General features: G+C 36.3%; 1 long non-coding RNA gene across 1 annotated transcript in view; it reads left to right on the top strand.

Annotated features, from left to right (window-relative positions):
* Positions 1-6,166: 6,166 nt before the first annotated feature.
* LOC309608229 overlaps positions 6,167-25,514 on the top strand; it is a 40,352-nt gene continuing 21,004 nt past the window's right edge. The window contains exons 1-2 of the long non-coding RNA XR_014232753.1: positions 6,167-14,988; positions 17,098-17,280. This is a non-coding gene — a long non-coding RNA (uncharacterized lncRNA). The remainder of the gene's footprint in view (positions 14,989-17,097; positions 17,281-25,514) is intronic.

Below are 25,514 nucleotides of genomic sequence, written 5' to 3'. Positions count from 1 at the left end.
CCTGATTTGATTTAGTCATCATCTGTGTCAAAATTTTCAGGCTTAAAATGGGGTAAATGCTGCTTAAATAGTCTAATAGAAGATCACTGGATATCTTGTTCCATCACATCAGCAGAAGCTGATTAGTTAATGAAAAAAGTCACTTAAGACAAGAAATCATGGAAAATGAAAACATACATACATTAAGCTTCACAGTTGAACCTAAAGCATATACATACACATCTTGTTTTCACTCATCTTTCCATATGATCTTTCTCTGAGTATCAGTCGGTTAATTAAAGTTTCTCATATTTTCCTGTGGCCTTCTGACCAAAAACCACACTCATGTTGTGTCCTTCATAATTCCCAGTTTTTGTCTAAATTGGAGCAATGGAGAGCATGAAAACTCTTTTATAGTAATTGTATAACAATTTGAGTGCAAAGCCTTTCTTGGATTTTATGATGTTTTTCCTAATTTTTAAATAATGCTTTGCCCAAACCCACTGTGCCATTTTTAGTAACTCTCAATCATGCATTTTAAAAACATTTAACTTACTTTTTATAAAACAAAAAATAAAACTTCTTTTGACACTCTTGTTTTATTGTTTTACATAGTATGCAATTAAATAACTACAATACCAAGTACATCTGACAATAGGCTTAAGAGAAAATATAACTGACACTTGATAAGTGAATAACCACACCTGTGGGAGCAGAAAAGTACATCCATACTATAGAGTGGTCCAACTGAAAATATCCAGCTGTATGTATTGCAGAAGGTGTGGATAGTTTCAATGAATCAGCCAGTGGAAGCACTTTTACAGATTTGACCTACTAGACAACCTGTCTCTGACTTTGTTCTTCATGGTCACAAGATGGCTGTTGTATCTCCAAATGTTGCATCTCTCTTCCAGTTAGGAAGAAAAAGTAAGTGGCAAAGATACAAGTGCAGCACTTCTATTAGAAACATAAAGTTTTCAGAGAAATCATTAGCAGTGTTCTGATTATTTCTCATGTACAAGCAATTGTGTCACATAGGTACCCCTAGCTGCAACAGAGGCTAGAGGTTAGTCATTCAGCTGAGCACACTGATGGCCAGTAAAAAGAAAAAAAAAAAATTCAGGATTCTGTTGGTAAGAAAAAAGTGAAGCTTATATGTGGTAAGGAGACTAGTCGTATCTTTGTGCTTCTGTCAGATAGCAGCTCAAGTAGCTCAAAGGCCACTTCCTCGGGGAAGCCTTCCCAGACTTTCTATCCCAAGTTCCCTGTTACAAGTTCTCACAGTCCCAGATACATTTGCTTCAAGTAATTTTTCTTTTGTGTTTATGTTAATTTGATTACTATTTTCTCTTTTATAGAACAGTCATGGCAGGAGGTTGTTTCTATTTTTGCTCACGAATTTATACCTAGCAGCTAACAAACTGCCTGACATATAGTAAGTAGTTGATATGTTTATTAAAAGAACAAATGAATAAATAATTACTTTAAAAGATATCCAAGGAAGAAAGTCATTTAGTGTTGCTTTGTAGTCTATTTCAGTATTTGAACACTTTCAAAATTAGGTCTTGTTTTCCCCTACAAATGATTTTTTTTTCCTCATTGAAAGCCATTTTTTTTTTTAATAAATTTATTTATTTATTTTAGCTGTGTTGGGTCTTCATTTCTGTGCGAGGGCTTTCTCTAGTTGCGGCAAGCGGGGGTCACTCTTCATCGCGGTGTGCGGGCCTCTCTTGTTGCGGAGCACAGGCTCCAGACGCACAGGCTCAGTAGTTGTGGCTCACGGGCCCAGTTGCTCCCCGGTATGTGGGATCTTCCCAGACCAGGGCTCGAACCCATGTCCCCTGCATTGGCAGGCAGATTCTCAACCACTGTGCCACCAGGGAAGCCCTGAAAGCCATTTTTACTCTTCATTTTTATGAAATGAGAGTATCCTCCTCATAGCAATTTCATTTATTTTCTCTAGAATGAATCTAGAGTAAGGTATATAATATTATATTATATTATATTATCCAGGAAAAATATCCATTTTTTTAAGTTTAGAAATTCCTTTTTCACAGTTGCTGCTTTGTTCAGTCATAAATATAAACACTAATGTGAGAAGGAACCTCAAGACTCATTTAGTTCAACCCCCTCACTTTGGAGGTAAAGAAACCAAGGCCCAAAGAGGTTAACTGAATTTCTCAAATGACATATAACAAAATACTGGCACAGGCAAAATATAACCCTGGTTGTCCAATTAATTTCCTGCTTTGTGCGCTATTATTTTACACTACATGGCTTTAGAGATCCAAACAAGACAGAATAATGAACAAAGGCCTCATTACCACATGTGTCCAAAGCAATTATCCACTGTCCTTGGTTGTTCCATCTATATTGGAATTGGCCAAAGCTGAATTTGCTTTCATGTTTATAAGTGGGAAATAAATATTTGAAGATGTATTAATTAGGGTCATTTTTATATTTAAAATCCTCTAAATTACATTATATCCTTGCTAGTTTGTCAGTAAGAGTTTGTGCTTTTGAATTTCATAAATATGGGCATAAAATACTGAATGAATTTGAAAGGGCTGCCATAACAAAGTACCAAAGAGCAGGCAGCTTAAACCACAGAAATTGATTCTCTCACAGTTCTGGAGGCTAGAAGTCCAAGATCAAAGTGTTGATAGGGCTGGTTTGTTCTGAGGCCTCTCTCTGCATGTGAGGCTGCCCTCACATGGTCTTTCCTGAGTGTGTGTCTCTGACCTAACCTCCTCTTCTCCTAAGTATACAAGTCAGATTAGAGTACAGTCCACCTGAACAGCCTTATTTTAAGTTAATAACCTCTTAAAAGGCCTATCTCCAGATACAGTCATATTCTGAAGGGGTTGGGGTTAAGACTTCAGCATAACAATTCTGGGGGACACAATTCAGCCCATAACAAATACCCTTCAGGCAATTCCTACTAGAAGTCTGCAGAAGGAACCAAGATTCTAAGATAATATATTTTTGTTCTTTACTGAAGAAACTTTATTAGGACCTTAATTAATCAATATGCTTGTAACAGTATCATTTTATAACTTCAATATCAGGCTAATATTGTTAATGAAAAACTGGAAAAATTCTGTTGTAGGTTGAGATCCAATTATTGATTTGCTATGACTTCCCAACTGTTTTCTAAAGACACAAGCTACCCAACTGATGTGCAATTTAGCTATTCTTAAGAACCAAAACTAGTATTGAGATATACCTAGACCCAAATATCACCCCATCTAGCTTCGGGGCCTTAGAAGAGTTCTTAATCTCTCTAAGCTTCCTCATCTATAAAATAGAGAGAGTGCCTACCTCAAGAATTACTAGGTGGCTTAAATGAAATTAAGGTACACAATATATGGATGGGTACAATTATATTTTCAATATCATTTTTCACATCTAATTTTGTCAATTTATTAGTGCACCATACTTTTATTTGCAAATTCCACATCCCAAGAAGTTTTAAAATTTGAATCCTTAATGATTTGTGTAACTCTAATTTGAATTTGATACATTATGTGTTACAGAGAATGTATTTCAGAAGGTAGCCAGCCCAATAGATTAATAGATTAATTTTACTCTCAGTTAAAAGGACAAAATTAAATTTGAATTGTTTCTTATGAGACTGGACAGTGGAGTAGAAGTTCTTCGTTCCTGATGCCATCTCGAAAGGTTTGTCTGGAGAGCATGGCATTATCCCAGATCCCCTGGAAATGGCTAAGGGACTGAAAAATTGTCAATGTGTTGCTTAATTACCTGCACCTGTCTACATAAGAACATCTTATGTGGTGATTATGGATCTGGTGCAAACTATCATGCATGGAGCTTTACGGTGCTTCAATTTCCCTTCATATCTCAATCCAGTCCCAGGGCTACCTTTTCGCTTATGAGCACCCCCATTCAACACAAAATAAATTGGTTCCACTCAAGAAGATTAGAAATGGTGGGAAATATAATTCCCCCTTATTCTTGGCAACAGTGTGTGTATGCATGTGTGATTCTAAACCAGCAGAAAATACGCAGGAGAAAGAAGAAAATATTTGTTTTCTTTAACGAAGTTGAAGCTCCCTCAGCTAACTGGCTGGACACTGACTTCAAAAACCACACTGAGGGCTTCCCTGGTGGCGCAGTGGTTGAGAGTCTGCCTGCCAATGCAGGGGACACGGGTTCGAGCCCTGGTCTGCGAAGATCCCACATGCCGCGGAGCAACTGGGCCTGTGAGCCACAACTGCTGAGCCTGCGCGTCTGGAGCCTGTGCTCCGCAACAAGAGAGGCCGCGATAGTGAGAGGCCCGCACACCGCGATGAAGAGTGGCCCCTGCTTACCGCAACTAGAGAAAGCCCTCGCACAGAAACGAAGACCCAACACAGCCAAAAATAAATAAATAAATAAATAAATAAATAAATAAATAAATAAAAGAACGTGAATTTCTTTAAAAAAAGAAAAACCACACTGACACTTCTCTCTGACCCTGCTCTTGTGGAGCTTGAGGGACAAGGTTGGAAGGGTGTCTGGGGGAGGGCTTGGGGCTCCTCTCTTGGCAATCACTCTATGCTTTCAACTGCAGGAAAGAACAAGCAAACGCAGAATCTCATGAGCCGTGTGGCAAAGGAGGGGAGAGGATGGTTCCACGGACAGTTGAAGCTTCTGCTTCCTGGCTTCCTCGTGCCGTGCCATCTGCCTCTTCTGAGAGCTCCCGTCTCCCACTGTGTGCAGCTGAGTTTCCAGCACTCCTGGCAGCATGATGACTGAGACAAAGATATTTCCTCCAGTTGCCAATGGCACTCCTCTCCTGAAACGGTCCCAGAAACCTCATCCAAGGCTCCCTCCTCTCCATCCTTTGGTCTCTGTGAACAAAATGGAGGGCTTCGTCGCACCTCTCATAAATGATCATCTTCGTTTCAAGGTCATGTGGATCCAAATAGAAAATGATATTTTTATTTTCAAATGTAAAGTGTTTGGAAGATCTCATCTATTGGAGCATGTAACTATTCGTGTAGCCAGAAGAGGAGATCACTACCCAGAAAAAGAGCCAGACTGCTGTGTCTGGATACTTAAAAAGACATTTGGAGGGGGAGAGCATCTGCAAATGTTGGTGAAAATGGGTTTGGAACTTCTCCTTTGATCAGGAAATAGGTGGACCATAAAATGTCTGATGCATGATGCTGCCTGCAGCAAACCCGCATTCTGAGACCCAGTCATCTTATTACTCTAGGAAGCACCAATAGGAAAAGGAAGAAGGCTTGAAAGACCATACACTTTCCAACTGCAATTGATGTGCAATTTTGAGTTAACCAAAAGTTGTCATTTGCTTGCTTCTGCAAAGTGACTGATCATTTATATTTCATATCTTGAGCCAGAGATCTTTTTTTTACCAGTGTTCAAAATCACATACTGATATTAAGAGATACAGGTTTGCTTATGACTTGTTTTGTTTTCTATAGTTGTTTTTGAGTCTCCAAAGGGCAGGGGCCATGCATTATATATTTTTGCACATCAGATATTTTCTTGTTCATAAGAGACATCCAACATGTATGTTATTCAAAGATGATAATGATGTGAACACATCATCAATAACAGAAGCTTAGATTTGGAAGGGATATTTTATCATCCGCTTTTTGTTTTGTTTTATTTTTGTGTTATCTACTTTAAGACCCATATGTTACAAATGAGAAGACTTAAAGTGGTTAGTTTCAAGATCTAGGATATAAATTAGATCTCCTGATTTTTACACTAAAATAAAATGGTGATAAAATATGACAACAACAACTGCAACAACAAACCTTAATAATAAAACAGTGGAGCAAGCTTCTGGTTGGGGAGTGGAGTGGCAGTGTGGTTTAGTGGTCATGCATCGGCTATCCACTCAAAATCTCAAGTCTGTTTTCTCATCTCAGCCGTGTGTCGACCTGAGTGGCAAAAGGACTCTATGGGGAGTCAGCCGCCTGTGGATAGTAGCCACACACCACAAAATAGACATGAAGAGTAAGGACAGATGCTTTTCCTGGGGAAATCTACGTCAAACCCTAGCTGATCAAAATGAGCTTTTTTTTCCTTTTTATTTACAGAGAAGTCAGCAAAAATGTAACTCCCATCCTAATATGCCTGTTGACTACATTACTAATTCCACCGAATTCTCAGGATTGAGAAACAGTGTAGGGAGACCCCTTCTGCATGTTTGTCTTGATGGAAAATGACACAATTTTCACAGACAAGAGGTGGGCTAATTATATTATAGAGATTAAAAAAAATCTTGTGGACCCTTTTTCTAAAAAAAAAATCGTAGTGCAAAATTCAGAAACGCCTGTCTGTTTACTAAGCCTCGATCTGTGTGATTACACAAAGAACCCCTCCCTCTATGGCGCCTCTATCTTATTTCCTTCATTTGTAAGCACAGCTTGGTCTATATTAGGGACTTCTGGCTAGATCCAGGAATTTTTAATCTTAAATTTATTTCTAAAGAGATTGGGGTTTTTGGAACAGAAAAGCCTTGATCATTAAAAGATTTCTGCAGCATTACATGAGGGCAGCCTCGTTACTGTCCTGGATGAATTTGGAGCTAAAAAACAGAGCAAGACTTTTGGTTCATCACTGACACCTTGAATCTGTAGTTGACATTCGTGTTGGTAGGACTGGAACAGATATCATAAATGGCAGAGATGAAACACTTTCTATATCCCTTACAAAAGAAATAAATAATATTCATAGGTGTGTCTTCATATTTTTCTTTTTCCTTACCACATTTGAAAGTTAGGTCAAGAGAGATAAATATTATAAATCAATACATAAATGCAATTAGCTAATAAAACTTAACAAAAAGAGAATAAGGACATTTATTAAAATCAAATTAAATGAATAATATAACTGAAAAAGATAAAAATCAAACAGAAATAATTCAAAAGTCCTTTTAGATCTGTACACTGAAAACTACAGGACACTAATCAAAGGTATTAAAGAAGACACAAATAAATAGAAAGATGTCCCATGTACATGGGTTGGAAAAATTAATATTGTTAAAATGTTCATACTACCCAAAGCAATCTACATATTCAGTACAATCCTTATAAAAGCTTCAATCACACTTTTCACAGAAAAAGAAAAAAAAATACTAAAATTAGTACTGTAGCTTGAAAGACCCCAGATAGCCAAAGTAATTTTGAGAAAGAACAAATCTGAAGGCATCAAATGTCTTTATTTCAAACTATACTAAAAGCTATAGTAATCAAAACAATCTGGTAGTGGCATAAAAACAGACACATAGACCAATGGAAGAGAACACAGAGCCCAGAAGTAAACTCACACATATGCAGTCAACTTATCCTTGATAAGGTCACCAAGAATAAAAAATGGGATAAGGATGGTCTCTTTAATAAATGGTGGTGGAAAAACTGGATATCCATATGCAAAAGAATGAAACTGGACCCTTATCTTACACCATACACAAAAATTAACTTGAAAAGGGTTAAACACTTAATGTGATACCTTAAATCATAAAACTCCTAGGAGAAAACATAGGGAAAAAGCTCCTTTACATTGGTCTAGCAATGATTTTTTGGATATGACCCTGTGCTCTTACAAAGTCTGTTAAATCCAACTGAGCTCTCTTTTGCCCTAGGTTTTCCACTCTGTCTTTCAGCAGCCAGGAACACCACCTTCCTTTCAAGAAGTCTACTTTTCAGATATACCTAGCTGTATAATATTATCTAACCACATTTTCTCACATGTAAATTCAGAACATTTTCACTTAATGATTCTGAGGTCTTATTCATATGTCAATCATGATACCATTAAGTAAAATGACAGAAGAAGTGGAGACAGTTGACTGTAATTCTATTATCGCTATATTCAAACTAGGGATACATTGCATCATCTTTTTAATGTCAATTATGAATTCCTTTTCTGATCTTGTTTTGTAGGAAAAGTGTTGACTTAAAATGCTTAGGATTGGTGGCCATGTGATTGTTTTCAAATGTTAACCTTTAATTTCTATCACTTACAGAAATATAATAATGCAGAAACTAGTTTGTGACATGCCATAGTCTCTTTAAAGAGGTAGAAGAAATAAATGCATTAGTGAGCTCAGGAATGCTAGCAGAGACTCATCCAGCATTTCATTTTCTTTAAAATATCAAGCTACACGTCACCATATGGAGATACAGATAAGTTTGACTATTTAAAGGAATAATTCCGAAGAAATATTACATTACAAATGCAAACAGATTGAAAAAGCTGAGGTTGCTCAGTATGTATTGATAATATTAGATTATATCTCTGCATTCAGAGTAATAAGATTCAAGTTTCCAGGAAGGGAATGATAAATTATATACCATTTTATTTGTTTATTATTCAAACAAGTTGGTGATTTATGTTACTTTCAGGGAAGTAGGAGTAAGAAAAAACTTTCTAAGGGGAAGAAACATAGTATATAGGACTTTTAACATGTAAACATCTGAAAGTCAAAGCTTGAATATAAACTGGAAATGTATATACAAGAGTTGGTCTCACCTGGAAAGAAAAAGTACGAAATTGCTGTGTCTCATGTATGTGATCAGTTGGTTTCAACACAGAGTTTTCTACAACAGTATAGTTTCTTCATGATGAACATGATGGCCTGAACCTTCTAACTATAACTTACAGCACACCCAGGTATTATCTCATGTGCGTTTGCTTGAGAGAAAAATCTCATATAATTTGGCCTCCATTTAGGGGAGTACTAGTCCTTTTTGCTTACAATGCATTTCCATTTATGTCTAAACATTTACAACTGTAAATAATTAATAATCTAAGAACTTTTGCCCTTCTTTTACTCTACCTCGAACTACCCTTGCCATAATATTTCTTGAATAAAATTTTTAGGACTAGAGACTGTTTCCTTGAAAGAATAGAGAGGCAATAAAAGGAAAGAGAATGTAAGAGAAAGATTGTAGTTTTGAGAAAACATTAGAGGAACTCATGTGGAAAGATATACACAGGTAGAGTAATCAACCAAAGCTAGATAAGCTAGGAAAAAAATATTGGTAAAGCCAGTGACATAAAATATTAACTCTCTATACAAAATGGCTATATATAATAAAAAGCGGCATCAAAATAACCAAACATTGTTCTAACAAGATCTAATGAGAAAACAAATGGAGGCTATCTTCTGGCTACAATGGAGTAGCTTGTATTAGATCAAATATCCCACAGAAAACAACTTAAAAGCTGGCAGCTTTAAGGCAACGGAAAGCAAAGAAGGCAGACAGGACTTGAGAGGTCAAGACGTAGAAGGAAGGAAAATGTGATTAGGTGAACCCAAAATTCTCTGCCAAGTGTTCTCCTCAAGGCATTCGGTGATTCCTAATTTTGAGCATCTCAAATTCCATGAATAAAGCAGCTACTGAGAGGCTAAGAAATTAAATTCAGGGTTTACCAAGGAAAACCTTACATTTTTAGCTGGGAATCCTGAAGGACTACCGTTTAAGAGTAAAGGCAAACCACAAACAGACCAGCCCTCAAAGATACCTAAAGCCTGACTCAGTTCATCTCAGTTCTTCGTTGGATCAGATGACCTGCTCCCACAGTAACTGTTTTCTACAAGAAAAGTTAATCCCATCTGAAGGAGGTAAATACCATTTGGAGGCTCTAAAATTTTTCCTATAGAATGCCATTACTTGGTGATTTCAAAGGAGCAAAATCTAAGACTGAATGATTTTCAACCAACAAAATGGAAGTTAGATTACAATGGAATAACATCTTTAAGATAAGGGGAAAATACGTACCAACAGGGAGCTCTACCATATTGAAAATAGTCTTCAAAAATGAAAATGAAATATAAATGCTTAAAGAAGTAAAAACTGAGGTTATTAGTCACCAGAAAAAACCACACTTCATGAAATAATAAAGGGAGTTCTACAGATGGAGGGAGAATCATCTCAGATGAACACATGCAAATGGCAGAAGGAATAAAATACACCAGAGGACAAATAGTGATAAATTTAAGAGACTGTTGACTATATAAAACAATGATCATAAAACTGGCTTATGTGGATCTTGTAATATTTTTGTCAGTACTTGGTATCATGGTAACACCAGCTTCACTATTTGAAAATGCATATAATGTAGAGATTCAATTGAGATCATGTATTTCAAGGAAATTATAGGTGTTACAAAGAGCAGATGCACAAAAAAAGTTGTGGTGTAGTGGAAAGGATTTGAAACCTCTTGCATTTGAGTCTTAGCTGTCCAATTCAGTACCTACACAACTTCAAAACAGAGGCTAAGTCTCTTTGAGTCTCAGTTTCTATATGCATAGAATGAGGATAAGTATAATTTCCTCATTAAATGTTCCCATGAAGGTTAAATATTTAAATGTTTCTGTAAAATGATTATTAGCTCAATGACTGGCCACTAATATATTCAGTCGTCAACAAATGTGAGTTTATTTTCTCTTTATCCATCTTTTATTCCTTTGTTCTCTCTAGAGATCATTGCCTGTGGAAGGAAGTGGGATGGGAAACAGGACTGGGAAAAGGGAGAAACTGAACAGAGATGCAGGTCCAAAAAAAGCCTAAGCCAACCCCTGGAGATCTCTGGAATATATTGGGTTTTGGCCAAAACGTTCATTCATGTTTTCCATAAGTTTTTATGGAAAACCCAAACGAACGTTTTGGCCAACCCAATTTTATGTGTGTGTGTGTGCATATATATATATATGGAACCCAACTTAACCCATATTGGACTTAAGGGGCTGGGCCTTCATAATTCTGCCTGGATCCATGATTGAACGTAGGCTGTCTTAGTCTTAGGAAGTATGGGACCTGGGCAAGTTTGCTCTCTGTAGTGGAGGCAAATCCTGGAAGACCAGACAGCTGGGGCAACAAATCTCCCTTCAAAGGATTCAGATGGCAAGTCTCAATGTCCACCACATTATCACTCTTTTATCCCTCCCTCTTTTCCTCCTTCCTTTTCCATTTCCTCCCTTTCTCTCCTCCTTTGTGTACCAAAAGAAGCCATCAATTTGAACCTTCTTATAATTCAATATGAGGGCTATGCAGGAGGATTTTATCATAGTGGACACTTCCATTTGAACTGGATTCAAAATTTGCTCACCTAAAAATATATAGAGTAGAAAAAAACAGAATTATTCACTCCAAAGAGTAAAATTACTTTGACCTTAGAATGTGATTTATCACCTTTCCTAGGACATGTGGCTCTAATCTTAATCATTAGTTGTTGATTTTAAAGATAGAAACCAAGATAAAGCCACTTAGTATATTTATTTAATAAAATATTAATATTGATATTAATATTAATACATTCATTCCATTGTGCATAAAATTAGTGCTAGGCTAGAATTTTCAACATGTGTTTAATCTTTATAACAGCCATTAGAAAAAATGTAAATTATTTAAAATACATATAATTACTTTGTCCTGTTTTACATAACTTAACTAAAATTTGAAGAATTGTTTAGTTATAATGCTTTGAAAATATTGAAGTATAATGTGTTAGGAATATGGAAAATTAAAACTCTTACTAGTTCTTCATAGTCTTTTAGACCATAAATATTTGAATACATTATACTTTTTATAGGGAAAATTCTGTGTCTAGATTGTTTCCTGATGGTAATTATTGTTGCTACTCATGGGTGAAGTGTGATAGTCCTGCTTCTTTTATCCCTTTTCTCATGATTCAGCCTTGACATGAACTTCTCTAAATTTATCCTTTTTGATTGTAGGAAGAGACAAGGAAGGCAGAGAGTGAATTTAAAAAGAGGAAAAAGAGAGTGAAAAGAAAGCAGTGCAGAATTTGGCATCCACTCCAAACAGGAGCCCTGAATTTATCCTTTACAAAAATGAGCAAGGAATCAATTTCCCTTGTATTTTCTTCCCCCAAATCCTAAGTTCTTATAAATCTTTAAGTGAACTCTTAGGAAAAGCCCTTGGGTGAAAATAGATTTGTTTAGATTAGTTGGAAAACTGATTATGACATAAATATAAGCAGTCTATTAGCAGATTAGATTCTTGCACCATAAAATTATTTGCATCCAAACTGACAAGCGTGTGCTAGAAGAGTGTGATGCACCTGTTTCTTGGTTGTTCTTCATATGCTTCTTTGAGAGCTAAGATTAAGCATGTGGAGAATATTGTGTGTAATGACATCAAACATACCTAGACTGTGATGTCAGCCTGAGACATTTACTCTAAAACAATAGCGGGATTATGTTTCTGTCCATTTCTACAACTTATTGAGAATTAGGTGTTTGTTTTTTTTTTAATGCTTTGATATTTTCATATAAGGAAACGAGGAAAAATTTTTGGATTCATTATTTTCTTTGACATGGAGAAATTTCATTAAGCAATATGTGAACTGTATATAACCATAGCCTTAAAAAGGTAATTGGTGGCTTCCAATTTATTACCATAGTAATAAGATGGGATCTCTTTATAGAACGTATACCATTAAATAAATACGTAAACATTTGTTTTACTTTTGCAAACCATTCCTTGAGATTTTAAATCATAGTAGACTTCTTAGTACCTGCCTGAATTAGCCATGGAGTCAACAAAGCAATTTTGAAAAATAAACAGTATGCTTTTTAATTGATATATTTACTTATGTATCATCATAAAACAGGAAAGGTACCTTTTTTAAAAAAAAAATTCAGGGGTAGGTATATAAACTGCTTTTCTTTATCTTCAGAAAAAAAAATAAAATCATCAACTATTACATGTTTTCTGGAAGCATCTGGAAAGCTTTATTCATTCATTAGATATATATTTAGTGAGAGTTACTATAATCCAGACACTATTCTCAGGACTGGTAATACACTGATGAACAGACAGATAAAGCCCCTGTCCTCATGGAGATTACAATCCATAGGGGGAGACAAAGAAATAAAAAAGCAAACAAAAACAAGCAAATAAACAGATTAGTGTAACATATAGTTTAGGCAATGATGAATGTTGTATCAGTTTGATTTTAGTCAAAGAAGAGTGCCAAAAGAACATCATCTAAGACAAAACCTTAGTGATTATGTATTTTAAGAATTTAGTATAATACATTCATCATGAAAGTTTTAAATAATGTAAGAAATTTGGTGTATCTGAGCACTGAAATCATCACAGGGCAAACACCAATAAAGAAGAAATTATAATGCCATGGGTAATTATTTTCTTTATATCTATAACATGACTTCTGAAAATAATTCCAACCCTTTCAATTATGGAAGACAGTCAGAAACGTTCTCCCCAGAAACATATTTGAGTACGACAGTCATGAAAATGATCATATAAGTCATTGTATCTCACAGTCAAATTGCAATTTTGAGGAAAGATCAGACTGCAGAAGTGAGTTTCATTTAACTGGAGCCATGGTGGCTCATTTGTCCAGAAACAGCCATGTTATGCAATGGTGTGCCAAGGGAATTAATAACTGATGGATGATCAGACCTGCTCAAAGTGGTGGTAATAATTTGCTACTTGAACCACCACATTTTGGCAAATAAAAAGCCTTTGCTGGTGCCAAATCTGTAATTACTTTACTTAACGGTGATGACATGTGTGCCTGTTCTGTAAGATCCCATACTAATGCTTCTGTTGTTGGCTAAAAACCACCCAGTACTTGAGATAATAACCTCATTTCTGCATCTGTCTCTCTGCAGGATGGGGTTTTTAATTCCCTTTTTCCTTTTCATTTTGTTTCAGGTTTTTGAAGTTAAAAGGAGGCTTTAAACTTTGCCTTTTTCAGAGGGTTTTGTTTGAACAACTTCACAATCTCTTAAACACAATTATTTAAAAATTGCTTGCATATCCACATGATTATCTTAGATAATTGTCTTGAAGTGACAGTTTTTTTCTATATAAATATTAATTTTTTATATGTCTATTTCTGTGACCAAGTGTTATGCTGATAGAAACCTGGGCCAGATTCCCCCCAGTGACTTCATCACTTCCTGGTAGTAAGTCTCAATTTCAGGCCTCTAGTTTACGGCAACCAATCAACAGTGGTGCCCTAGTGTGCTGAGTGAAAAGTACCCTCATTAGAGTCTGAATGCCTAAATTACAGCTATCAAGTGATGGAGGCCATGGAGAGAATAAATCCAAACGTATGGAATATCAAATGGAATGTTTCTACTAAGGAAGGGAAATGTTCTGGCAAATTTCTCTAAAAAACATGAGAAAATATTTTCTGATTGGTGAAAAGTTTTCATTCTAAAAGGTTTTTCTTAGCTATTTTTTTAAATCAAAGTAAAACTACTTTATTGGATCTTAATATAGCAACTGCAGTTTCTTTTTTGGCTAGTGTTGTTTAGTATATACATTTTTTCAATACTTTCATTTTAAACCAATCTGTGTCTTTATATTTAAAGTGTGTTGCCTTTAGTTAAGCAGCTTCCTTAGAGTTGGGTTGTGCATTTTATTAATTCTGATAATCTTTGCCTTTTAAAAAGGATGTTTAGGCCATTTATGTTTAATTCAATCATCAATATGATTTAGGTTTAAATCTAATATTTACTTTTCTTTTTTTTTTCTTCTTTTTTTGGAGTTGTTCTAGCTGCTCTTTGTTCCTCAGTTAGGTTTTTACTGTCTTATTTTCAAATAATTGAGTATTGTTTTATGATTCATTTTATCTCCATTATTGAATAAATACCACTACTTCTTACGTCTGTGTGCTTGCTTTGATATTTCAATATGCATCTTCAACTTATCACAATCTATCTTTAAATAGCATTATACCACTTCCCATATAGTACAAGAACACACAACAGTAGACTTCTACTCCTCTTGCCTTTTGTTCTTTGTGCTTTATTGCTGTGGAATTTAAATCTACATGTTATAAACTTTAATCATTCTTTCAGTTGTAAATTATTGTTTAAAGAGAGTAAACATTGAGAAATATATAACATATTTATTCAAATATTTACCATTCTCTGCACTCTTTATTTTTTTAGATCCAAATTTCCACCTGATCATGTTCTTTCTCTTGGAAGAAATTTCTTCAGCATTTACTGTAGTATAGGTATGTTACTGGTTAATGTTCTTAGTTTTGTATGTGTGTCAATGATTCTTTATTTCACCTTTATTTTTGAATGTTATTTTCTCTGGGTATAAACTTCTGGGTAAACAAGTGTTGTGGTTATGGATTTGTTTTTTCCACTATTGGTGCTTTAAAGATATCACTCCACTGTTTTATCTTTGCATAGTATCTGATGAGAAAGTCTGATGTCATTCTAATGTTTGTTCCTCTATATAATGGGCCTTTTCTCTTTATCAATCATTGCTTTTCAGAGTTTGGTTATGATATTTTTTCATGTGGCTTTCTTTAGGTTCTTCTTTTCATAGCTCCTTCAGCTTCTTTAATATATTGGTTTAAAGCTTTTATAAAATTTGAAAAATTTTATTTCTTCGTCCTCTCCCTTCTCCATTCCATCATAATAGGACTTCAGTGACATGATTTTATTTTTTTAATGTATTTATATTTTTGGCCACACCGTGCGGCTTGCGGGATCTTAGTTCCCCAACCAGGTATCGAACCTGTGCTCCCTGCAATGGAAGTGAGGAGTCCTAACCACTGGACCACCAGGGAATTCCCATCATTTTGGATGGTTTCTATTACAGTGTCTTTAACTACATTGATATTTTCTTCTGCAATGTATAATCTGCTGTTAGTCTCATATAATGCATTTTTTAATTTCAGATAGTATCTTTCAATATCCTGAACTTTCATGTGGGTTTTAAAAATATCTTCTCTCTATCTCCTCATATAATCATGTTTTTCCAGACCTTCTTGGCTTTATGGCACATATTTATAATTGTGTTATTGTCTTTTTCTTCTCATTCAAACATCTGTCATTTCTAAGTGTATTTCTATTAATTTTTCTCCTGCTATGGAATCATACTTTCCTGCTTCTTTGAATGCTGGTGAGTTTTTAATTGGATGCCAGGCGTTATGAATATTATGTGGTTTCAAGCTTGATTTTGTTGTAGTCCTTTAAATACTGTTGAAGTTTGTTCTTGTATATAGTTAAATTACTTGGAATCAGTTAGATTTTTCTGAGATTTTTCTAGTGTGGTTCAGGGCAGCCTTAAGTCTAGGACTGATTCAGTTCGAATATTAAAGTGAAAACACATACAGAACACTATCTGATGCTCCTTGTACTTAATTTTCTCTCCATTCTACCTTGTAGAAACACCAAATTAACCACAATTTCTGTCAATGGCCAGTGGTAGAGACTGTTGAACATAACCCTGATTTGCCATGCTATATTTTAATTGTATTTTTATTATTTGTTTTTAGATATTACAGAGTTAAAACCTCATTCAACTATGAAGATGATATTTTGCTATGAGTTTCAGAATTTAGACAAGGGCAAAAATAAAGCATTGTGGCTTCCTCCCCCTAAAACTGTAGGGCACGCTTTCTTCAATTTTTTTAAGGCAATGCTAACATGCTCTCAGAAACAGAGGAAATCCTGATGGACTTTTATGACATCCTTGTCTTTGATAACCTCCTTTCTGGTTCACTGTGAACTAAATGAAGATAAAATATCCCAGATGGAGCTGCTGGAACAGGAGAGGTATCTGTAAAGCTCTTAAGGCATGTGAATGACCCTATGGTAAATCCCTTTAAGCTTTTCCCCAGATTCTTCTTTCTTCCTTTTATACACTCCCTTTAATCTTATTAGATCTAATTCTAACATTCACAACATGCTCCATACACTTGTTACATCACTGAAGCAAAGAAGTGATTCCTGCATTTGAACTATTCAGGGAATCCCTATGGTTTATTGGTATGTTTGCTTTGCTTTATTTTGTTTTGTCTTACAGCCTCAAGGCTTAAGCCTCAGGGCTTTCTCTACAGTTAAATGCCTTCCTTTATACTCCAATGTCCAACTGCTTTAGGACCCAACTTGGAATTTAGGATGAGGACTGACAAAGGTTTTTACCCATGCTAGGATATTCAGTGGAGAACTAAGTCAAAGAATAATATTTTTGAACTATCCCTGTAGACTTGGCAGTGATTGATTTCACAAGTGAAGTAGCAGTTTAATTGTATCTCTTCTCTCATCTGTGTAGACTCCCAGCCATGTCATCTGTGTTTTACTTCCAGTTTTATGTATTTTTTAAGGGAATCATGAAAAACTCCCCACCCTCTTTTTGGCAAAGAGCTCTAAGCGTCTCTGAACAAAGGAGCAAAGAAACTACACTTGATGTTTTTATTGACATGCACGCACATGCTAAACCTTGACCTACAATGCGTTTATACTCACTTGTGAAAGAAGTGAGTCACCTGTGTCTGCAATTGTCACATGTAAGTTATTTCTCCAGCTTTGTGTCCCCATCTAGCTTAGTATGTAATGGAAAAAAGATATTTTAAATAGCTTAGCTAGAAGTTTTATCTATTACAAAGCGTTTATCCTTTTTCTTAAGCATAGCACCTGTTATCAACTTTGTTATTGTTTGTGTTGCCCGGAATTTTACCATGGGTGTAAGACAGAAACTTCTGTGAGATAGGATGCACCTAAGTTTGAGATTTTATGTTGCCTTGTGCCTCAGTAACAAGGTCAGCTGAGCACTATTGGCAAAGGTCACTTACAAGGAACATAATAATTTATTATAGATTTGTAGATTCACAGCAAATGATAGCTTGCTAAACATATTTAAGGAACAGTGATTGCATGATGTTAGACTTTTTAGGAGTATTTATACAAAACTTAACAAAATAATCTCAAAGAATAAAGCTAACCCTGGTAACTAACTCTCTTTGCAGAAAATAGCTTTGAGTGAGAGCTTGCTCTTGCTTTGGCTCTTTAAACCCTTTCCAAAACATTATACCTTTGAATTAAAATGATACAATGTAGTATTGTTTAATTTTGATTTCCCTAAATTTTGTGACAGTTTTGATAATGTGACAGGGTTGAATAGAGTTTGAGAAGGGAATTAATTTTGACTTAGGAAAAACTCTGTACTCTACTGTTCAAATAAAATCAATAGCTAGTGTTGATAAATAAAATAATAAATATTAAACACATAGAAATAAACATAAAAAGTAAAACAAAATATTACAAATTAGGTTCATTCATTCATTTATGTAATACCTAGTATTTTCCAGGCACTATTATAGGCTCTAAGGGTACAGAGTTGAACAGAGAGACATTTTCTGCCTTCATGAAGTTAATGTCCTAGTTAAAGAAATGAAACACTAAAAAAACTGGTATATACATATATACATGATGGCGGGTAGTGACAAGTGATAAAGAAAGCAGTATACAGGGGATGAAGGCTCCAAGAGGAGGCAGGCTGGGCTAGTTCAGGTGGATTAGGGAAGGCTACCTAAGGAGGTGAAATTCCAGTGGTGATTCAAAAAAGAGAGTGAGAAAGCCACCTTAATATACAGGGGAAGAACTTCCCATACAGAGGCAGCAGCAAGTGAAGATGCCCCGGGAAGAGGATGTGCCTGGGATGGTGTGAGCAGCAGCAAGAAGGGCAGTGAGACCAGAGCAACATGAACCACGGAGCTGGGATGAGAGAAGAGAGAGGAGAGGAAACCAGGGCAGCTCACGAAGGGCCTGGTAGTCCACAGACAAGACTTTTAGATTCATTGTTAAGTGTAGAGTTGAGAGTAGAAAAGTAAGGAGCCTTATTTGATTTTAAAAGCATATGACTGTTAGTTGGAAAACAGACTTGTGCTTGGGAGACAGGAGTAGAAAGAGGAAGACCTACTAGGAAGCTATTGCTCTTATAGTCCAGATGTGGATGACCCTGAAAACATTTAACAGGATAACCCTAGGTTACTACAGTGCATATTTTACTAAGACTCAGAGTCTGGGGTCCTAACCTATATGCATTAAGTTGGGGTAACAGAAAAAAAATGATCTTTTTGTTGAGTTCATGAACTTCTTAGTATGTATGTGTATTTACATCATGAAATAGCTGTTATGTCTGAGCTAAATGCTAAACTGACAGTGTAAATGCCTTTTAAAACACACACATTAATTATTTCTGCTGTGAAATGTATGAATACTCAGTGGGATATAAAAAGGAACATAAATGGTCTCATGTCAGGTTAGGTCAAGTTTTACCACCAAATGAATAATAAGAGAGAGTACTTTGGATTTCCAGAGATTTCTGGACTCTAAAATTTCAGATCTGTCACAGACGGACCTGTATAATAATGGTTACACCTATTTATATAGAGTCACTGTAAATATTGTTCATAAATCACCAACAGTGTACAATTGTCAGGTAGCCTTTCATCAGAAAAGATTATCTGAATACATGTTCCAATTAACCAAAAGATAAATCAAAATTAAGAAAATAAAGTAAATGAATATATCTATAAAAAGGAACTTGCAGGTCCTCCCTTATTCATTTGACCCTAATGGGCAACAGAATATTCCACCCCAAAATATGCTACTATGGTATATTTTGAGCTGTAGGCACTTGAAAAAAACAGCAAATGCAGGGAGAGGCTTTCTCTGAACTCCCCTTATCTGGCTAAAGATAGATTCTCCCCCCAAAATTCAATTGTCATAGATCCCTTCCCCACAAGCTTCATCAACCAGGGAAGATTGACTTTTGTCATAAGAGAGAAGTCTAGACATCCACACCACACCCACTTTGTCACAAACTGTCACACCTCCCACCTACTCTTCTAAGGGCCCATTCATCTCTCCTAAAAATCATCCACTCTCCACTAAGAGGACTACATCCCCTATTAAGATGGTATTTAAGCCTGAATTTTAAGCCACCTCAAGGAGTAACTCATTCTTCCCTGGGTATTTTCCATGTATATATGAGGTACACATGTTAATAAACTCCTGGTTCTTTTTCTCTTGTTAATCTGTCTTTTATTACAGTGGTCTCAGCTAAGAATTCAGCAGGGTAAAAGGAAAATTACTTTTTCTTCCCTACCAATCCAAACCTAGGAATTCAGTTAGATCAGTTGTCTGTTTGTTCTGAAGCCCAGAGGCAAAACTTAGTTTATCAGACTTTTCCTTTCCTAGTACCAGGATTTGGGGTTCTTAGGCCATATCCGCCTTTCCACAATTCAGACTACATCCCTTGCATGTTTGGTAGCCAAGCCACGAAGGATTTCAGAAAGTGGATGAAGCCATGGGTTTCAGTCAACGTGGGAGGGGTATTTTGCAGTATAAAGGCTTTCTGGAAATCCCTTAAGTTGTACATTCGGTGGGTTCTTATTCTGTGTGCATGGCAGGGGAGGGCGTAGTCTGGGCTCGTCTCTGAAAGGTCTGTCCAGCAGAGAGCACCCGGCAGGGAGCCGGGCTGGCTGATTCCTCCCTCCCCCACTGTAACAGCCAAGGTTGCCTAAGGAGCTACACATACGCTCAGGGCTGAGAAGGTGCCACTGTTCTTCAGAGGAACAAAGACCAAGACGTTTGGGTCTTGGCTTCTGAGGGCAGAAGCCCCAGAGTTAGTGGGTCGGAATGTGCAGTCTGTTTATGTAAAACTATGCCTACTTACCAGTCAATTTTGCTAACAAAATTTAACCCAACCAAAGTAAACCAACCAAACCAAATGAAAGTTCTGCTTTGAACACTTAAAATGTAAATACAATTTTTAGTTGGATTTTTAAACTGTCACTTGGTCACCTCAGTATCCCGCACTCAGAAGCAGCTTAAATTCCTACATTTCACCCCCTGTGGTTTTCATTCCGTGACTTACCAGTTTCAAATCAATAGTCTACATGATCAATGCTCATTTTAAGCATATACCTCAGCATTGTATATCTTATTTCATAGACGATTCAAACTTTCCTCATGGAAATACACTTATATAAACATAATTGTATGATTACTTTAAAATACCGTCTTTAAAAATCTACCCTTTCCAGGGCTTCCCTGGTGGCGCAGTGGTTGAGAGTCTGCCTGCCAATGCAGGGGACACGGGTTCGAGCCCTGCTCTGGGAAGATCCCACAAGCCACGGAGCAACTAGGCCCGTGAGCCACAATTGCTGAGCCTGCGCGTCTGGAGCCTGTGCTCCGCAACAAGAGAGGCCGCGACAGTGAGAGGTCCGCGCACCACGATGAAGAGTGGCCCCCGCTTGCCGCAACTAGAGAAAGCCCTCGCACAGAAACGAAGACCCAACACAGCCAAAAATAAATAAATTAATTAATTAATTAAAAAAAAAAAAAATCTACCCTTTCCAAATAATTCCCTAAGCACTCTCTTTCTGGAATGAAACATGGCTAGTCTTTACCAAACTATTTCTGCATCTATGTACCTGTATGTGTGGTTAGTGCTGCTCAGCTACTTCACAGTTTTTTTCTGAGTTGTTAGAACTTGGAACTTCTCCCAACGTCATCTCTCTCTCTCTCTCTCTTTTTTTTTTTTTGAATGCTTTTAATTACGAGAACTTTAATAAGGCATCTGAACTCTTTCAAGTTGGTTTCCCCACCTATATAAAAAAATGCCATGGGTGTGGAAAATAATCTACTGACAACACAGTCATATCCAGAACAGAAACATTTATATTCCAATTCCATATTGCATTGCTTTTTCTCTATTGGCTGTAGACCAAAACTGTAGTAGTGCTATGTTAATTTTTTAGTATCACCAGGGTGAATTTGTTCTAGAAACACATTTCTCTGAGATTAAAGAGTAGGAAGATCAAATTCTCTTAGAAGAAGGGAGGGAATAGTAAAATATATGCATTGTTCACTAATCTATAAAAAAAGGATACTTTGCATGCAACTGTGAAATTATCTGACATTTTACATACAAAAAGAGCAAAGGACTATAGACAGGGAAAAGGAAAAAGATGAGAAAAGGAACCTATTACTCAAGTTAAAATGCTGTTTTCATATTCATTCTCTAGCCCACAGTGAGGCAAGGATTTAGGACTTGCATGTCTTTGTTCATCCACTTGCTTCAGATTCATCCAGAGAACTTATGCAGCCCAACACCTTCTTTGGATGACTCATACCAGTTAATGTAGATGGAATTCCATTAGCTATGCACAAATATACCCATAATACATCAGTAATGAGGAACTAGCTTTTTGTAGTCAATATTGACTTCCTAAGTTTACTTCATGGTTGCTTGAGATGTGATAGTTTATGGTGATCATTTCACATATATACTCTTCTCATGTGATTCAAAGCGCTTCCTATTTTGTAACAGAACTTTATCCCAACTTTCCATGACATGCCTTACAAGAAATTTTTCTAAGTTTAAAAATAATTTCTCACTGTTAAAGTTACTGCCTGTGTTGGTTTGCCAGAGCTGCTCTAATGATTACCACAGACTGGTGGCTTAAAAAACAGAAATTTATTTTCTCACAGTTCTGGAGGCTGGAAGTCAGAGATTAAGATGTTGGCAGGGTTGGTTTCTTTTGAGGCCTCTCTCCTTAGCTTGCAGACAGCAGTCTTCTCCCTGTATCTTCACATGGTCTTCTTTCTTTTTGTGTTGGTGTCCTAATCTCTTCTTATAAGAACACCAGTTTGTAAAAAGTGCAAGAGTTTGAATAGAGTATGAACAGGCCGCATGAATAGAGCAGCACGCAGGTGCTAACTCTATCTTTTTGCCCACATCAGACATACTGTCATAGAGTGAGAATCGGATTTACTAAAGTTGCCATTTATCACCTAAGGAAACGAAGACTCAGGGAGGACAACAATTTTGTTGTTACAATTAACAATGCAATAACTCAAAACCAAAATCTAAATCCAAGTCCTTTTCTTTCTCTTATTTTATGTTCTCTGCGTTGAATTAACTCCAGATTCTTCATTTCTTTAATGCTTTGATTCCTTGATTATCAAAATCCTTGTGCAGTGAACATCTATTGTTTTATTCTTACCTGGCTTCCTTTCTTCTTCACCAGGCTTGAGAATTTCTCCTCCCCACCTGGCAAGGAGGTGTTCTGTCAATCCAGGGCCACTGTCATCCTCACCACACAGATGGGCACATTACCCAGGATTCTTGGTTAAAAGACTCTTGAGGGGATTGGCACTGATGCTGGAGAGACAGGTGTCCTTCTTTTGGAGATTATGGCCATTGAGGGGCTTGTGAGCTTTGGAATTATAAAAAAGAGATCCTGATTGAAAAAGAGGACAGGAGAGCTGAAAGAACTAGAGAGAGGTAAGGAAAGGAGTGAGAAAGAGAGACAGAGAGAGAGAGAAGAAAAGGGGGGGGAAGGAGAGGGAGCAAAAGAAGAAGGAGAAAAAGAAGAAGAAGGAGAAGGAGAAGGAGAAGGGGAAGAAGAGGAGGAGGAGGAAGGAAATAAACACCTGGCTATGCTATTTGAGCTTGGATCCAGCATGGAAGCTTCCGTATTCTTTAGTTAGTAAACCAATGCATTCTTTTTTTTTTTTTTTTCTTTTTCTTTTTTCTTGAGGTAGAGTTTGAGTTAATCTTCTACCACTTGCAAAAGAAAAAGAATTATCACTCTGAGAAAAATTCCATTCTGGATTAAGAAAGTCAATTTCAAACCACAATCTGTAAGGTCAGGAACATGCTTCATGGAAGTAGTTAACTTCTTCCAATGCTGAACCCCGGCCCTTGAATGGATAAATAGTTCTACAGGGAAAGGGAAGCTGATAACTTACAGAGTACATTTAGGATGGAGCCACCGAGATGACTGTCTACACAGACACCGTAGAGCGCTTCTTTAATTATACAATTCAAGAACTTAAAATTTATCAATTGTCCACTTTCTTTGAGGATTATTATTTTAGGTCTGTCCTCATTAGGATTATTGTGGAAAAACTTAACTTCAATCAACATAATGCTTTCTTAGACTAGAAAAGAGATCAGGCTTATTTCTCCAATATATGGCACTTTTAAAGCATATTTAAGGAGATTACAGCCTTTTGCCCTTGTGCCCTCAGTGATGTGTTAGATATATATTTGGAGGGATGTAATAGAAGCACCAAATATATATTTGGAGGGATATAATAGACCTCAACTTCCCCATACCCAACTCCAACCAAATTTCCAGAATTAGGAGTTATTGTGTACATGGAATAAAAGTCACTATAGGTTCCTATGGCTTACCATAAATCCACATTTCTAGGCTTGTTCTCAAGATATAAATTGGGTATGTTAAAAGCCAAGGCACCTGGCTATATGGTAGAAGATGAGAGATTAAACTTCAGGGCCGAGGTTTATTTTGGATAGTTGGAAGGCTTAACGTCCATCTCATGGTCTGAAAGGAAACCACTTGCAGAGGACAAAATCCGCAGCGAGGAAATCTGCGAATGGTTTAGCTGTGACTTATCAAAGTGTATTTTCCTCTCTGGCTAAGGGAAGCCACATACAAGGTTTCATATTCACGAAATGAGTTGGTTCTTGATAAACTTTTTTTAGTTATAGATTCAAAATTCCTTCTTTCAGCATTTACTGTGTTGATTACAGTGAGTCTGGTTCTTTTTTCCATGGTTTCCCTATGATCTGCCTATTTTAACTCCAGTTTTATGGAAGTGTATTTAGAAGCTTCTCTGACTGATCCAAGAGATCCTATCAAAAGTGTACAAAACATAAACTGTTGAACCTAAATCCAGATTAACTTATCTAAAAAAGGGTCATTTTGTTTTGGTTATGATAAATCCTATTCAGTATTATTTTTGAAAAACAATCAGAAAATGTTTTGAAGCATATGAAATATGTTAGTGATGGTATAGTACTCAAAACAGAGTACCACATGTGTGTGTGTGTGTGTGTGTGTGTGTGTGTGTGTGTGTATTTTACCTTTGAAGAACGTAGGGTAATATATGTCAGTTCAGCAGTTCAACTAGTTTATTATTATCTCAGTTGTGAACACAAATCATACCCACAGCAGCAGATGGCTTCCCAAACCACTGATGTATAATTACCCTAAGAATGTGAGGTGACAGAAGGTGACATGCAAGGAATGTCTATAGGAACAGCATTCATAAATAAAAAGAAAGATAAATGAAATTTCTCTCCCTTCATATTTTTGAGCATTAAGGGTTAAGTGTTCTTTTTCCCCTTGACTGATATCTAGATGCTTTGAGGCCCTTGACTGATATGTAGATGCTTTGAGGGAAGCTACTGAAAGAAGAAAATAATCCAAAGTCAAAGGAAAAAAAGATGTTAAGAAAATGAAGAATGCCCAGAGTGCCAAAATGATACATTTATTCACAAAGAAAGTGGTCACCTCATAGAAGACTATTATTAGATAAAAGACTGTTTGGAGTTGAAAGATGGAGGATTGAAAAATCTGATTGACTTCTTTCTTTAGGTGAAATAAGCAATAATCCTATATTATGTAGCGTAACATTTTGCCTTCATAAAAATGACAAATTTTACTGTAAATTTAACAAATTTTCTTAGTGACTATTTAACAACTATGAAACCCTAGTTTTTCCATTTGAAAAATTAGCTGATTTCCAGCACACTTGCTTAATAGAAGATCATACAATCAACAGGATGATTTTTATTCCTTCACATTGCTCCCTAAGGAAGGCACTTACCATAAGAACTATATTGCCTGATGACAAGTAACTGTTGCACTTACTTTGATAGTGTCTAATACTTTGCTTTGCCTAATTTGCATCTATCTAC

This window comes from Balaenoptera borealis (assembly GCF_965194805.1).
Source record: "Balaenoptera borealis genome assembly, chromosome: 12".
Classification (NCBI taxonomy): Eukaryota; Metazoa; Chordata; class Mammalia; order Artiodactyla; family Balaenopteridae; genus Balaenoptera; species Balaenoptera borealis.
This window is presented reverse-complemented; position numbering and strand designations above follow the sequence as displayed.